We start from the raw sequence: 15965 nt of genomic DNA, 5'->3' as shown, positions 1-15965 counted from the left end.
TTTGTTGCCACAGACAGCTGTGGAGGCCAAAGCATTGGATATGTTTAAGGCAGAGGTTGTTATATTCTTGATTAGTCAGGGCATGAAGGGATACGGGGAGAAGGCAGGAGATTGAGACTGAGAGAGAAGAACAGTCAGACATGATGAAATGGCGGAGCCAAATGGTGTACTTCTGCTTCAATATCTTACGGCCTTATCACTCTGTAACTCTTGGTAAAAAGAAACCTGTATCCCTGGTTATCAGTCATTGTGAGTGTTGGTTCCTCGGCCCTGATCCTGTGGATGCATAAGTTGATAAACTGTGTCTAGTTCAATATTCTTGATCGTAGAGTGATCTCGGGCCAGTGGAGATCACTCAGCTAAACAGCTGGCCTAGACCCAGCAGAGACTAACGGCCAGAGCGACAGCCAACCAATCTAAACAAGGAGTCAGACTGATATAAACATGAGAACTTGGCAGAAACAACACTCAGCTGCGCACTGACGATGTCACCTCGACTGGTGACGAAATGTTTGCGGCCTAACCTCCAGGCTTGGCGGGCAACCCTACAAGCAAACAATGAAGTAGAGCTCAAACAACAGGAATTCTGCAGATGCTGGAAATTCAAGCAACACACATCAAAGTTGCTGGTGAACGCAGCAGGCCAGGCAGCATCTCTAGGAAGAGGTACAGTCGACGTTTCAGGCTGAGACCCTTCGTCAGGACTAACTGAAAGAAGAGATAGTAAGAGATTTGAAAGTGGAAGGGGGAGGGGGAGATACAAAATGATAGGAGAAGACAGGAGGGGGAGGGATGGAGCCAAGAGCTGGACAGGTGATAGGCAAAAGGGATATGAGAGGATCATGGGACAGGAGGCCCAGGGAGAAAGAAAAGTGGGGGGGGAACCCAGAGGATGGGCAAGGGGTATAGTCAGAGGGACAGAGAGAGAAAAAGGAGAGTGAGAGAAAGAATGTGTGTATATAAATAAATAACAGATGGGGTACGAGGGGGAGGTGGGGCATTAGCGGAAGTTAGAGAAGTCAATGTTCATGCCATCAGGTTGGAGGCTACCCAGACAGTAATCGGTTCATTGTCCATTCAGAATTCTGATGGCAGAGGGGAGGATGATGTCCCTAAAATGCTGAGTGTGTGTCTTCCATCTCCTGTACCTCCTCCCTAATGATAGTAATGAGAAGAGGGCGTGTCCTGGGTGGTGAGGTGAAGGAAGCCGCCTTTTTGTGGCATTGTGTCAGAGTAATCCACATTCCCTTTCCTCTATCTGCTTCCCTCTGAAGGACAAAGTATTTTCTTCTTGCTCTTTACAAAATTATTTGTATTCCATTATTGTTTTACTCATCAATTAAAACTAACTCATCTTTTACAATTGTAAAATTAATCACAATTAATGTTATAATCACTTGACAGCCCAAATTATGCTGTTGCACTAAAGACTTTGACAATGTCAAGTTAAATTATGTTATGGTGTTAAAAAAGAACATAATACTTTCTGATCACTGGTGGGATCACCCTGTTGCTAGAGAGGGGAGAGCCTGGCATTGTGCCTGAAGAATGTTACCCACGTTTTCTGCGATTTGGATATGGACTTTTTCCCGGTCTTATAGTTTTTTATATGCTGTGTTTTCACCCGATTTTTCTCTTTTTTTTGTGTGGGGAGGAGAGATTTGAGGATTGATATAGTGCTGCCATTCTTCTCTTTCTTGGTTTCATGGCTACCTGGAGAAGAAGTATTTCAAAATTGTATACTTTGATAATAAATGAACCTTTGAATAACTAACTTTATATAGTCATAGTTTCATAGACCACTACAGCAGAGAAAAAGACCCTACGGCCCATCTAGCCCTTGCCAAACTATTAATTTGCCGAGTCATAACCCGGACCATAGTCCTTTGTATCCTTCTCATTCGTGTACTTATCCAAATTTCTCTTCAGCATTGAAATAGAACCCACATTCACTACTGGCAGCTTCTTCCAAACTCAAAGATTCAAAGCACAAAATATGTATGCTGTATACAACTGAGGTTCATCTTCCCACAGACAGCTACAAAACCATGGAACCTATTCAAAGTAAGCATCTAACACCAAGCAAATCCCAATGTGTAAAAAGTGGTTAAAAATGAGTGAAAAAATACACAGAAGATAAAGCATCAAATCACAGACTCCTTGAAACAGTCCAGGACTATTCAGTTTAGTTCAGTTCAATTCAGTTTAGCATTGGGTCGTTAGCATTGAGTTAGTCTGCCTGATCAAAATTGCACAAATTAGCAATAAAAGAGGAGTAACCAGAAACTAGAAAACACACCATAACGTGAATTACAGTGTCCAATCCACAAACTGCGTCGATTAAACCTTACCCAGGACCCAAGACTTTGACACCATCCTTCGGCGGCAGCAGCTAGCAAGAGGGAGAGAGAGACTGGTCAAATGCAGCTACCCTCTAAATGAAGAAGCTCCTCCACCTGTTCCCCTTAAATATTTCACCTTTCACCCTTAACCCATGATTTCTAGTTCCAGTCTCACCCAACCGCAGTGTAAAAAGTCTCTGTACATTTACTATACCCTTCATAATTTTGTATACTTCTGGAAGTGAACTGAGCCGAGGCCTTGCCACCCGGCGCAGGGGTTGCCGACGATATCTCGCAGCTTCAGAGAACACACTGCCTCCTCCACGGCTGCGTTGGCTGCCCACTTGAGCCCAGATCTGGTTGTAACGCCTGCTTGCTTTACTAAGGTGTCAACCTTTTCCCATAACTCAGGTCCTCAAGTCCTGGCAACATCCCTGTAGGTTTTCCCTGCACTCTTTCAAAGTTACTGAGAGCTTCCTGGTAGGTAGGTGACCAAAACTGCATACAGTGTATCTTAAAGCTCATTATACTGTCGGTTCCAGTTAATCAACTGATCGACGTTAAATGTGTTTTGTGTTTTTCTATCCATCTTTACACCTTTATTTTGCTTTGTTTGAAATTTGAATTTCAAATCCTTGACATGTTTCTTGGGGGCCTGGAAGCACTTGGAGGTTTCAAAGCTATTGTACACAAGCCAGGTTCAAAAAGGGTATGTGCACATTAGAATTTATGGGTCAAAAGCCTTGAGGGTTGGAGATGATATCTGATAATGATTACGATTATGAAGACATGTAGTCCTCTTTTATGTCATTTAGTAATGCATGCATTAAGAAATGATACATTATTTCCTCCGGTGTGATATCACAAAACACAGGACAAACCAAGACTGAAAAACTAACAAAACCACATAATTATAACATATAGTTACAACCGTGCAACAATACCATAACTTGATGAAGAAGTCCATGAGCACAGTAAAGTTCAAAGTTTCTCAAATGTCCCACATCTCACGCAGACGGGAGAAGGAAGAAAAACTCTCCCTGCCATGCTGACCACAATCCGACTCTGAGTCATCCGAAAACTTCGATCTCTGATCAGCTCTCCAACACCGAGTACTGAGCGCCATCTCTGTCCGAATGATTCGACCTCCTTCTCGGTCGCCAAAAACAGGCAAGGCTGGGGATTTTGAGGCCTACCCTCCGAAAGATTCCTGACCACACAGTAATGACAGCAGCGAACGGGCGTTTCGGAAATTTCTCCAGATGTTCCTCTGTGCTTTCACGTCCATTCTCCATCAAATCAGAATTGTCCACGGCCCCTATTTAACAGATACGATATCATTTTTCACCGGAGGGCTGAGCACGCGCAGGCGCGCCGCCTGATAGAGGTATGATCTTATCCTTACTGCCATGGTAACATCATGTGGAGTTATGAATTGATGCTATGATAAGAAATTCAGAAGGCACTTCTCATTGGTTCTCGTTGGGTTGGGTATGTTGGTTTAACACTCAGTAGGACTTCTTGAAACCAGCCTCGGTCTACAGATCTTCTGAACCTGAGATGCTGTTGGTGTATTATTGTCACAAGTACTGAGGTACACTGAAAAGCCTTGCATGCCATCAGGGTAGATCATGGCATACTTAATGACTGAGACAGCAGGAAACAGAATGCAGAATATAGAGTCATTTGCACAAGATGCTGATGGAACTCAGCACAGGTTCACCACAAGGCTGTGTGCCTAGTCCCCTGCTCTACTCACTTTACACTTTTGACTGCGTGGCTAAGCACAGCTCCAACGCCATATTCAAGCTGCTGATGTCACCACTGCCGTAGTCCGAGTCAAATGAATTCTTGATCTCCATATCAACCTGATTGTGACCATGACGATGTATTTACCTACCTGTAACTGCATTTTCCCCATAACCTTTTCACCGTATTCTGCACACTGGAGATACCACAGATGCTGGAAATCTTGAGCAACACACACAAAATGCTGGAGGAACTCAGCAGGTCAGGCAGCCATTTGATCCGTGAGGCCAAAGCAGAAAAAAGGCGACAACACAGTTGTCCGATTAGACCTCGCGAACGCCTATGGGTCTATTCCACATGACCTCATCCTAGAAGGATTAGATTATGAGGACACTCAGTCCTCATTTATTGTCATTTAGAAATGCATGCATTAAAAATGATACAATGTTCCTCTGGTGTGATATCATAGAAATACAAGACAGACTAAAACTGACAAAAACCGCATAATTATAACATATAGTTACAACAGTGCAAAACAATACCGTAATTTGATAAGAGCAGACCATGGGCACGGTAAAAAAAAAGTCTCAAAGTCCCAAAAGTCCCATCATCTCACGCAGACGGTAGAAGGAAGAAATTCTCCCTGCCATGAGCTTCCAGCGCCACAAACTTGCTGATGCAGCATCCTGGAAGCACCCGACCACAGTCCGACTCTGAGTCTGTCTGAACAATTCGAGCCTCCGACCAGCCCATCGACACTGAGCACTGAGCACCATCTCTGCCGAGCGCTTCGACCCTGCCCCGGCCGCCAAGCAACAGACAAAGCCGAGGATTTGAGGCCTTCCCGTCTGGAGATTTCGGATCACACAGTAGCAGCGGCAGCAAAGCAGGCACTTCAGAAGTTTCACCAGATGTTCCTCCGTGATCTCACATCTGCTTCCATCAAATCAGAATTGTGCACGGCCTCCTACTTGACAGATTACAGATATTCATCACTGGAAAGGTTGTGTCGCGCCACCATCTTCTCCTCCTCCCCTCTCGACCACTACTACATCCCAGTGGCTATTTGAGACGTGATCACCAGCTACCTAGGAGGATTCAAACTCAGATTTACGTCAGCCTATTTCACAACTAGTTGGCAGGACCTCCAGAAGGGGATTCCAACAGGGTGCACCATCTCCCCCACCCTATTTATTATGGGAATGAACCTCCTATTATCAGCAGCAGAAGATGTAACCCGCGGCCCGACGCTGGAGTCGGGCAGTGTTCAGCCGGCTCTACGAGGATTTATGGACGACATCACTATAACAACTGTGTCACGTGTCCAAGCAAGATGGGTAATGGAAATCCTGGGTAATGTAGCCACTTGGGCGAGGATGTCCTTCAAGGCCAAGAAGTCCGGGTGCATGGTGATCAGAAAGGGCAAAGTTACTAGCAAGTTTAGCCTCCAAGTTCAGGGTGATCTCATCCCTTCCATCGAAGATAACCAGATAAAATGCTTGGGGAAGTGGTTTAATGTGTCACTGACAGATGGGGCTAATGTCACCAATGCTGTGAAGCGGACAGAGGAATGGCTGAAGAAGATCGACAAATCCAGACTTCCTGGTAAATTCAAGACCTGGCTGTACCAACACGGCATTCTGCCCAGGCTTCTCGTGCTCTTCACACTTTATGAGATCCCCTGACTGCCGTAGAGGGCATCGAAAGGACAACCAACAAACACCTGTGGAGATGGTTGGGAGTTCCCCCAAGCTTCTCTTCAGTGGGCCTCTACATTCGTTCTGGGCAACTGCAGCTTCCCCTGTCATCTGTTGTGGAGGAATTCAAGGTGGCAAAATGCAGGGCCTTATTAAGCTTGAGAGATTCCAATGACGTCTTGGTAAAGCAAGCAGGTGTTACAACCAGATCTGGGTGCAAGTGGGCAGCCAACGCAGCTGTGGAGGAGGCAGTGTGTTCTCTGAAGCTGCAAGATATCATCGGAAACCCCTGCATCGGGCGGCAAGGCCTTGGCTCAGTTCACTTCCAGCAGTGGGGAAACACAAGCATAAGGAACAGGCGAGACATGGTACAGGCAGAAGTACGGATCCGTGAGGAAGAGAAGCTGATGTCAAAGGCAGTGGAACAAGGGTCCCAGGGTGCCTGGACAAAATGGATTCTGCCGAAGCGCAAGATCTCATGGGCAGAGTTATGGCGACTGGAGCCCTTCCGTATTTCCTTCCTCTTGTGATCTGTGTATGACACCCTTCCTTCACCATTACATCTGTACACATGGGGGATGAGAGAGGACCCGAACTGTAAGCTCTGTGGTCAAAAGGGGACACTGGCTCATATACTGTCTGGGTGTAAAACAGCTCTAACTCAAGGACTGTATAGGTGGCGCCATGATAAGATGCTTCTGGCTCTTGCTGACACACTAGAGCAGGAGAGATGCAAGAAGAGGATGGCTGGCACAGATTTGAGGAAGGCCATCACCTTCATCAAAGAGGTAGCCAGGCCTTTTGTAACCGAACAACCAAAGCTCAATCTGCTGCTAACGGCCAGGTCCTGTGAGATGAGGGTCAATGTGGGAAGGAGGTTGCAGTTCCCGGATGTGGTGCACACAACCCTACGCCCGGACATTGTACTGTGGTCAACCAAAGACAAGAAAATAATTCTGGTTGAGCTGACTGCGCCGTGGGAGGAGGGATGGGAAGAGGCCCACGAGAGAAAGGCCTTGAAGTACCAGCCCTTAGTGCAGGAGTGTAAAGACAAGGGATGGCAGGCACGGTTGTTCCCTGTGGAGATCGGCTGCAGAGGTTTCCCAGCCAAATCAGCATGGCGGTTGTCAGATCTGGGCCTGGATGAAAGGAGCTAAAAGCAAGCAGCTCGTAGGATGGGGGAAGAGGCAGAACGAGCTTCTTGTTGGATTTGGAGTAGGCGAGAGGAGGGGAGCTGGAAGCCAAGAGCAGATGGGCAGTGATTTGGCCACTACTGCTGGCCCACCAACTGGAGAGTGTCGTGGTTAAGGGTCGAAACACTCAGTGAAGGTTGGGAACCACCTGATGACATCTGCTCCTGGCTGAAGGCTATGGTTACCTTATAAAGTAACTGGAGAATGCACCCTAACAGGTGTATGTAACAAGTCTGCCTACAAGAAAACGAATCTCAGGTTGTATATGGTGACATACATGTACCTTGATAATAAATCTTCCTTGAACTTTGAAGTCAGGCAGGATCTATGCAGGGAAATAAACAACGGACTTTGTGTCCTGAAAACCCCCAACTGCTGAAGAATCTTGGCCTGAAACATCGTTTGTTTATTCCCCTCCACGGAGGCTGCATAACTTGCTGAGTTCGTCCAGCATTTTGTGTGTGTTGCTCAGGATTTCCAGCATCTGTGGTATCTCCAGTGTGCAGAATATAGTGAAGCAGTTATGGAGAAAATGTGGTTACAGGTAGGTAAATACATTGTCATGGTTGCAATCAGGTCGACATGGAGATCAAGAATTCATTGTTACTATATCAGTCTCATGAGCCTCTGTGGCAGAGTTGGGCTTCCAGGTTTCTCGACCAGCTGCATTTGTTAATTGCTGTCATAGAGTCATAGACCACTACAGCACAGAAACAGGCCCTTCAGCCCATCTAAACAAAGCCAAACCATTTAAACTGCATACTCCCATCAACCAGCCCCAGATCACAGCCCTCCATGCTCTGTCATCCAGGTACCTATTTCTTACCTTCTATTACCTTCTCTTAATCTATTCTTACCTTCTCTTATCTATTACCTTCTCTTAATGAGAGTCATTAAGCCTTGATTTGAATTGATTTTATTACTTACATCTTTCACATACATGAGGAGTAAAAATCTTCACATTGTGCCTCCATCTAAATGTGCCATGTGCAATCATAGTAATTTATAACAAATTGTATGAAGAACAATACAGTCAATATAACATAGAAATACAGTTGTGTCAGCATGAATTAATCAGTCTGATGGCCTGGTGGAAGAAGCTGTCCCGGAGCCTGTTGGTCCTGGCTTTTATGCTGAGGTACCGTTTCCCAGATGGTAGCAACTGGAACAGTTTGTGGTTGGGTGACTTGGGTCTCCAATGATCCTTTGGGCCCTTTTTACGCACCTGTCTTTGTAAGTGTACTGAATAGTGGGAAGATCACATTTACAGATGCGCTGGACTGTCCGCACCACTCTCTGCAGAGTCCTGTGATTGAGGGAAGTACAGATCCCATACCAAGCAGTGATGCAGCCAGTCAGGATGCTCTTAATTGTGCCGCTGTAGAAAGTTCTTAGGATTTGGGGGCCCATACCAAACTTCTTCAACCATCTGAAGTGAAAGAAGTGAAAGCCTTTGTGCTTTCTGTTTAATCTGATTGAGTTAATTGTGACTGGCATGGGTTTTCTGCATTCTATGATTATTTCATGTGGACTCTCGTTTTGTGCTGTTCGCAGAGTCCTTGGGTGGAGAATGATTTGCCTTGCAGTGTTGCTCAGTTGTGTCACCAATGCACTGTTAGTATTCCTATGTATAACGTCTTGCTTATGTCTCCACAGGGGAGTCTGCAGTTCCTCCGCACCTGCGTTCAGTCGTTGCCAGCGCTCACTGTGACAATAAGAGGCTCATATAAAGAATCTGATAACAGCAGGATAGAAGCTGGCCTTGGGTCCAGTGGTACAGTAGCATAGTGGATCGCACAATGCTTTACAATACTGGTGACCCAGATTCAATTCCTACTGCTGCCCGTAAGGAGTTTGTACGTTCTCCCCGTGACCGCAAGGGTTTCCTCCGAGTGCTCTGGTTTCCTCCCACAGTCCAAAGAACTGAATTGAATTGACTTTATTACGTACATCCTTCATATACATGAGGAGTAAAACTCTTTACATTAAAGTCTCCATCTAAATGTGCAATGTGCAATTTATAGTAATTTGTAATAAATAGTATGTACAACAGGACAGTCAATATAGCATAGCAATACAATTGGTGGATGGCGTGGCTCAAAGGGATGGAAGGGACTATTCCAGTAAATAAATAAGCTCGTGGTATGTGGCTGTGGCTCAAAAGAGGGGAGCCATGGAGTCATAAGTAGCTAACCATCTGGACACAAGCTGGGGTCTGATCAGCCCCGGCTGGGTCACCTGGAGGAGGTTGTATGATGTTGAAAGACCTGAAACACCCGATGATTTCAGGAACATCACTGAAGCTGTGTCCAGAAGCATCAGTAGATATATGTACACAGCAGGTGGACGGCGTGGCTGAAAGGGCCGGAAGGGACTATTCCAGTAAATAAATTAGCTGGTGGTATGTACTTTCAAACTTTTGAATCTTCTGCCCAAAGGGAGAGAGGAGAAGAGAGAATGTCTCACGGGTTTGCATTTGCTGTCGCTGTGAGGAGTCATAAAAATGTCAGAATCAGAAGACAACTGAAGAAGACTGAGCTGGATTTACAAAGAACAATCGGTTGTTTTTGCTCCCCTATGTTTCCCCTCTAGCTGTGTAACTTACCTCACCAACAACTTAACCGTTTTGTCTTTGAAAACCACAATCAAATCTGCTTCAAGCTAGTGAATTTTTGGTCGTCACAGCTTGCTGTATGCATGGATTTCCTCAGAATATTTTTTTGATTTTTTTTTTCAGTCAACTGTTTCCCCTGGGTCTTGACCTTCCACCATCCGGGACAGTTCTCGCTAGCTGTTCTGCCTGGACCCTGCATTATTTCCTGCAACTCTTTCTCATCTCCATCCTCTGACCCAGGCGTTGGTATCCTGGCTTCCCCTCAATATCTCCCATTTTCTCTTCACCCATTGATTCAGAGGTTCATGGGGGGTGATCAGTTGAGGGGATGTCAAGGGGAAATTCGTTCTGGGGTTCTGGGGGAAATTCCATAAACATTCATTTCTTTTTGAAAGATATTCTTAATTAATAAAATCAGAAATTACTGACACATAGAATATAGAACATGGACCATTACAGCTCAGTACAGGCCCTTCAACCCACTATGTTTGTTATTTAATTATTTATTGAGATGCGGTGTGGAGTAGGCCATTTGGGCCCTTTGAGCCATGGCGCCTAGCAACCCATCGATTTAACCTGAGTCTAAAAAGATAAAGTGGCAGAATTAGGCCATTTGTCCCATCGAGTCTGCTCTGTCACTTCCTCATGGCTGATCCACTTTCCCTCTCAGCCCCAATCTCCCGCCTTCTCCCCGTATCTCTTCATGCTCTGACTCATCAAGAATCTATCAACCTCTGCCTTAAATATACCCAGTGACTTGGCCTCCACAGCTGCCTGTGGCAACGATTTCCACAGATTCACCACTCTCTGGCTAAAGAAATTCCTCCTCATCTCCATTTTAAAAGGACGCCCTTCTATGCTAAGTCTGTGTCCTCTGGTCTTCGACTCCCCCACTGTAGGAAACTGACCCTCCACATTCACTCTATTCACTCTTTCAACATTCGATAGGTTTCAATGAGGTCACCCCTCATTCTTCTTATCTTCAGCGAGTAGAGGCTGAGAGCCATCAAATGCTTCTCATACGATAAGCCTGTCAACCGCAGAATCATTTTCATGAACCTCCTTTGAACCCTCTCCAATATCAGCACATCCTTTCTTAGATAAGGGGCCGAAAGCTACTCACAATACTCCAAGTGGCAGTCACAGGACAATGTACAACGCCCAATTAACCTACCAACTGGTACATCTTTGGATGGCGGGAGGAAGCTGGAGCGCTCAGAGGAAACCCACTTGGTCACAGGGAGAACATCCAAACTCCCCACAGGCAGCGTCGGGATTTGAACCAGGGTTGCCCTTACTGTAAAGTTTGTGCTACTGTGCTGCTCTTTTCACCTAAGATCAATCTAACCCTTTCCTTCCTACGCAGCTCTCTAATTTTCTGTCATCCATTTCTCTATCCAGGGTTTTTTAAATGTCTGTAATATATGTCCCTCTACCAGCACTCCTGACAGGGCGATCCATGTACCCACCACAGTCCTTGTCAAAAACCTCCGACATTCCCCCCCGTACTTAACTCCAAGCACCTTAAAATCAACCCCTCACAACAGCAAATATACCCTTCAGAATCAGAATCAGAATCAGGTTTATTATCATTGGCATGTGTCGTGAAATTTGTTAACTTAGCAACAGCAGTTCAGTGCAACACATAATATAGAAGAAAAAAATAATAATAAATAAGTAAATCAATTACATTATACTGTACGTATATTGAATAGATTAAAAATCGTGCAAAAAACAGAAATAACATATATTTAACAAGTGAGGAGGTGTTCACGGGTTCAATGTCCATTTAGGAATCGGATGGCGGAGGGGAAGAAGCTGTTCCTGAATCGCTGAGTGTGTGCCTTCAGGCTCCTGTACCTCCTCCCTGATGGTAACAGCGAGAAAAGGGCATGCCCTGGATGCTGGAGGTCTTTAATAATGTATGTTGCCTTTCTGAGACACTGCTCCCTAAAGATGTCCTGGGTACTTTGTAGGCTAGTGCCCAAGATGGAGCTGACTAGATTTACAACCTTCCGCAGCTTCTTTCGGTCCTGTGCAGTAGTTACCCGCCCCCCCATACCAGACACAGCCTGTCAGAATGCTCTCCATGGCACATCTATAGAAGTTTTTGAGTGTGTACTAAATCTCTTTAAACTCCTAATAAAGTTAGAAATGTATAATGTATGCCATTAATATCTCAGTACAACACAGAACATAGAACACTGCAGCACAGTACAGGCACTTTTGCCCACGCTGTTGTGCTGACCTTTCATGGGCATTCCACTGATGCTCAAGATTGACATTATATTGCCACATCAGTTTCTTTTGCTTTCGATCTTGCAGATTTCAGCCCTCAATGTACAACTCCAGTGTTCAGTGGACCTTCCTAATTGCCATGAAAATGTGTAGGTAGTTGTTCAGGGATATTTATTGCCCGTCAACCATCGGGATCTTCAACCAAAGGGGATAACGTCACTCAACTTCACCTGCCCCATCATTGAAATGTTCCCACAACCTATGGACTCACTTTCAATGACTCTTCATCTCATGTTCTCGATAATTATTGCTTATTTATTTATTATTATTATTTCTTTCTCTTTGTCGTTGCTTGTAGACTTTTTATTTTTATCGCGATACAGCACAGAGTAGACTTATACTTTATATTTTGTTGTCGCCAAACAATTGATACTAGAGCGTACAATCATCACAGCGATATTTGATTCTGTGCTTCGCGCTCCCTGGAGTACAAATCGATAGTAAATATTAAAAATTTAAATTATAAATCATAGATAGAAAGTAAGGTAGTGCAAAAAAAAACCGAGAGGCAGGTCCGGATATTTGGAGGGTACGGTCCAGATCCGGGTGAGGATCTGTTCAGCAGTCCTGTCACAGTTGGAAAGAAGCTGTTCCCAAATTTGACCCCAGCAATCCCCCGAGTTAACCCTAGTCTAATCACAGGACAGGTTACAATGAGTAATTAACCTTCCAACTGGTACGTCTTTATACTGTGGGAGGGAGCTGGAACACCTGGAGGAAACTCACGCAGTCACAGGGTCCTTACAGGCAGCGGCGGGAATTGAACCCGGGTCACTGGTACGCTAAAGCGTTGTGCTGACCACAACACTACCGTGTCACCCCTGTTGCCCACTGGTTAAACGCACAAGTTGGTGTGGTATGTTCATCGATTCTGTCATGGTTATAATTCTATGGATTTATTGAGTATGCCCACAAGAAAATGAATCTCAGGGTTGTATATGGTGAGATACATGTACTTTGATAATAAATTTACTTTGAATCTTGAACTTTGAACCATAGTAGGGAATCTGGAATCTGGAATCAGTAAGCAAATTTCCAACTCTGAAGTATATCAGTGAACCAGACATGTTCTCACAAGCCTCTCCTAAGACTATTTTTGATGAATGTAGAACGTGGAAGCTGTTCATCACAGGATCAGGCCTTTCAGCCCGTCCTAAAATCAATACCAAATTAAACAAAATCTTTTCTGCCTGACTACCTCAGGCAAAGCCCTCCCCACTGTTGAGTACATCTACGTGCAGCACTGTCTCAAGAAAGCAGCATTATCATCCAGGACCCCCACCATCCAGACCATGCTCCCTTCTTTCTGCTGCCATTGGGAAGAAGGAGCAGGAGCCTGAGGACTCACACCACCAGGTTCAGGGACAGTTCTCACCCCTCAGTCATCAGGTCCCACACCACCAGGTTCAGGGACAGTTCACACCCCTCAATCATCAGGTCCCACACCACCAGGTTCAGGAACAGTTCTCACCCCTCAGTCATCAGGTCCCACACCACCAGGTTCAGGAACAGTTCTCACCCCTCATTCATCAGGTCCCACACCACCAGGTTCAGGAACAGTTTCTACCCCTCAATCATCAGGTCCCACACCACCAGGTTCAGGAACAGTTCTCACCCCTCAGTCATCAGGTCCTACACCACCAGGTTCAGGAACAGTTCTCACCCCTCAGTCATCAAGTCCCACACCACCAGGTTCGGGGACAGTTACCACCCCTCAATCATCAGGCTCTTGAACCAAAGGGGATAACTTCAGTCACCCAACACGTAACTGATTCCATAACCTATGGGTCAATTTTTCACTTTTATTTATTTATTTATGTATGTATGTATGTATGTATTTATGTATTTTTAGATTATGAAAACATGCAGTCCTCTTTTATTGTCATTTAGTAATGTATGCATTAAGAAATGATACAATATTTCCTCTGGTGTGATATCACAAAACACAGGACAGACCAAGACTGAAAAAAACTAACAAAACCACATAATTATGACATATAGTTACAACAGTGCAACAATACCATAACTTGATGAAGAAGTCCATGAGCACAGTAAAAGTTCAAAGTCTCTCAAATGTCCCACATCTCACGCAGACGGAGAGAAGGAAGAAAAACTCTCCCTGCCACACCCGACCACGATCTGACTCTGGGTCATCCGAAAACTTCGAGCTCTGATCAGCTCTCCGACACCGAGTACTGAACGCCATCTCTGTCCGAACGATTCGACCTCCTTCTCGGTCGCCAAAAGCAGGCAAGGCCAGGGATTTTGAGGCCTACCCTCCGAAAGATCCCCGACCGCACAATAACAACAGCAGCGAACGAGCATTTCAGAAATTTCTCCAGATGTTCCTCTGTGCTTTCACATCCATTCTCCATCAAATCAGAATTGTCCACGGCCCCTATTTAACGGATATGATATCATTTTCACCGGAAGGCTGCGCACTCTCTCTCTATTTAAGTAATTATGGATGTATTTATTTATTTATCTATCTATTTATTTACTAATTGATTTAGTCATCCATCCTGCCATCTATTTCTCTATCTATCCACCTATCTATCTATTTATATCTATCTGTGTTTCTATCTATTGTCTATCTATCTATCTGTCTTCCAGACAGACAGATACAACGACAGATAACTAGGAAGACTTTATTAAAATATTACTTTCACCTCTTACAATAACCCTGTCTATCTTGTACCATCGAGGCAGAAATGAGGACCCTGAACCACACCTGGGACACAGTAAAGAAGATGGCCAAGGACAGCTAGAGATGGACCCCAGCCGAATCACGGGACAATTAACAATGACCAATTAACCTCCTAACCGGTAAGTCTTTGGACAGTGGGAGGAAGCTGGAGCACCCGGAGGAAACCATGTTCTCTCGGGGAGAACGTAAAGGAGGATGCTGGAATTGTACTCCGAACTCTGGTGCCCTGAGAGGAGATTGCATCGTGCTAACGTGAATACGCAGGGGGTGGAGATATAGATCACAAGCAAACAGTTGTCATATGGGTTAATTTGGCATCGTCATACCCAGCACAGACATTGTGGGCCAAAGGGCCTGTTCCTGTGCTGTGATGTTCTGCGCTCAGTGTAGCGTGAGCTAGTACTTGATGCCTGATTGCTGGGACATTGGCACAAGGATACTGAGATGCAAGGGTAAGAATAAAGCAATAAAACTGTTTCTGGGTGATTGGCACGCCTGGACACGGAACACCGACTCCCGGGGTTGAAGGTCAGGTACTGTGATATTGTTGAGTCTCTCCTTTATATTTATTTTAGTTACTTATTTCGGGATACAGCACGATAGCTGGACCTCCCAGCTGAGTGAACTGGTGCCGCCCAATTACACCCATGTGACCCATTGATCTCTTAACACGTCCATCTTTGGATTGTGGGAGGAAATTGGAACAGCTGAAAGAAACCCATGCGGTCACAGGAAAAAGGTACAGCTCTGTACAAAATCTTAACCAACTATATATACCTGGAGTGCCTAAGACTTTTGCACTGCACTGTATTTGTCAATGTGGAACAGAGAGCGAGTTTGTGACGGAGCAAAGGATGTTGTGAATGGCGAGAGTGGAGCGCCGAGGGAAGGAGTGTGGGGCAAGTGGCAGAAAAGGAGTGCCAAGGGCAGGGGGTAACGTGGGTGCAGACACACCCAGCCCTGAGACACCAGGCAAGGTCATTTGATTCCAAACATTTGGTTTATTGATCATTACAGAATGTCTCGCCGGTGCTTCCCACTCCCTCCCCTCTCCCTTTCCCTTTTCCAAACCATGATTCCCCTCTCCCTGCCCCCTTCCCACTCTCAGTCCACAATAGACTCCCATATCAGAATCAGGTTTATCATCCCTCACATATATCATGAAATTTGATTTTTTTTGCAACAGCAGTACAATGCAATAGATAAGATCACTACAGTACTGCGCAAAGGTCTGAGGCACCCAAGCTATATATATATGCGCCTAAAACCTTTGCATAGTATTGTGCACACTCTTTATAGATAGCTGAAGGAACTGAACCAAGGTTGCTGGCACTGTAATAACATTACGCTAACCCCTAGTCTACC

General features: G+C 45.2%; 1 long non-coding RNA gene across 4 annotated transcripts in view; it reads left to right on the top strand.

Moving 5' to 3' along the window:
* LOC140190291 (uncharacterized) overlaps window positions 1-15965 on the top strand; it is a 35815-nt gene that overhangs the window by 4073 nt on the left and 15777 nt on the right. For 2 of the 4 annotated variants that reach the window (XR_011883577.1, XR_011883578.1), the window contains exon 2: window positions 8638-15339. This is a non-coding gene — a long non-coding RNA (uncharacterized lncRNA). The remainder of the gene's footprint in view (window positions 1-8637; window positions 15340-15965) is intronic. The other 2 variants (XR_011883580.1, XR_011883579.1) reach the window with 2 other exon arrangements.

This window comes from Mobula birostris, chromosome 29 (genome assembly GCF_030028105.1).
Source record: "Mobula birostris isolate sMobBir1 chromosome 29, sMobBir1.hap1, whole genome shotgun sequence".
Taxonomy (NCBI): domain Eukaryota; kingdom Metazoa; phylum Chordata; class Chondrichthyes; order Myliobatiformes; family Myliobatidae; genus Mobula; species Mobula birostris.
Note: the sequence above shows the minus strand (reverse complement) of the source record. Positions and strands in the feature narration are given on the sequence as shown.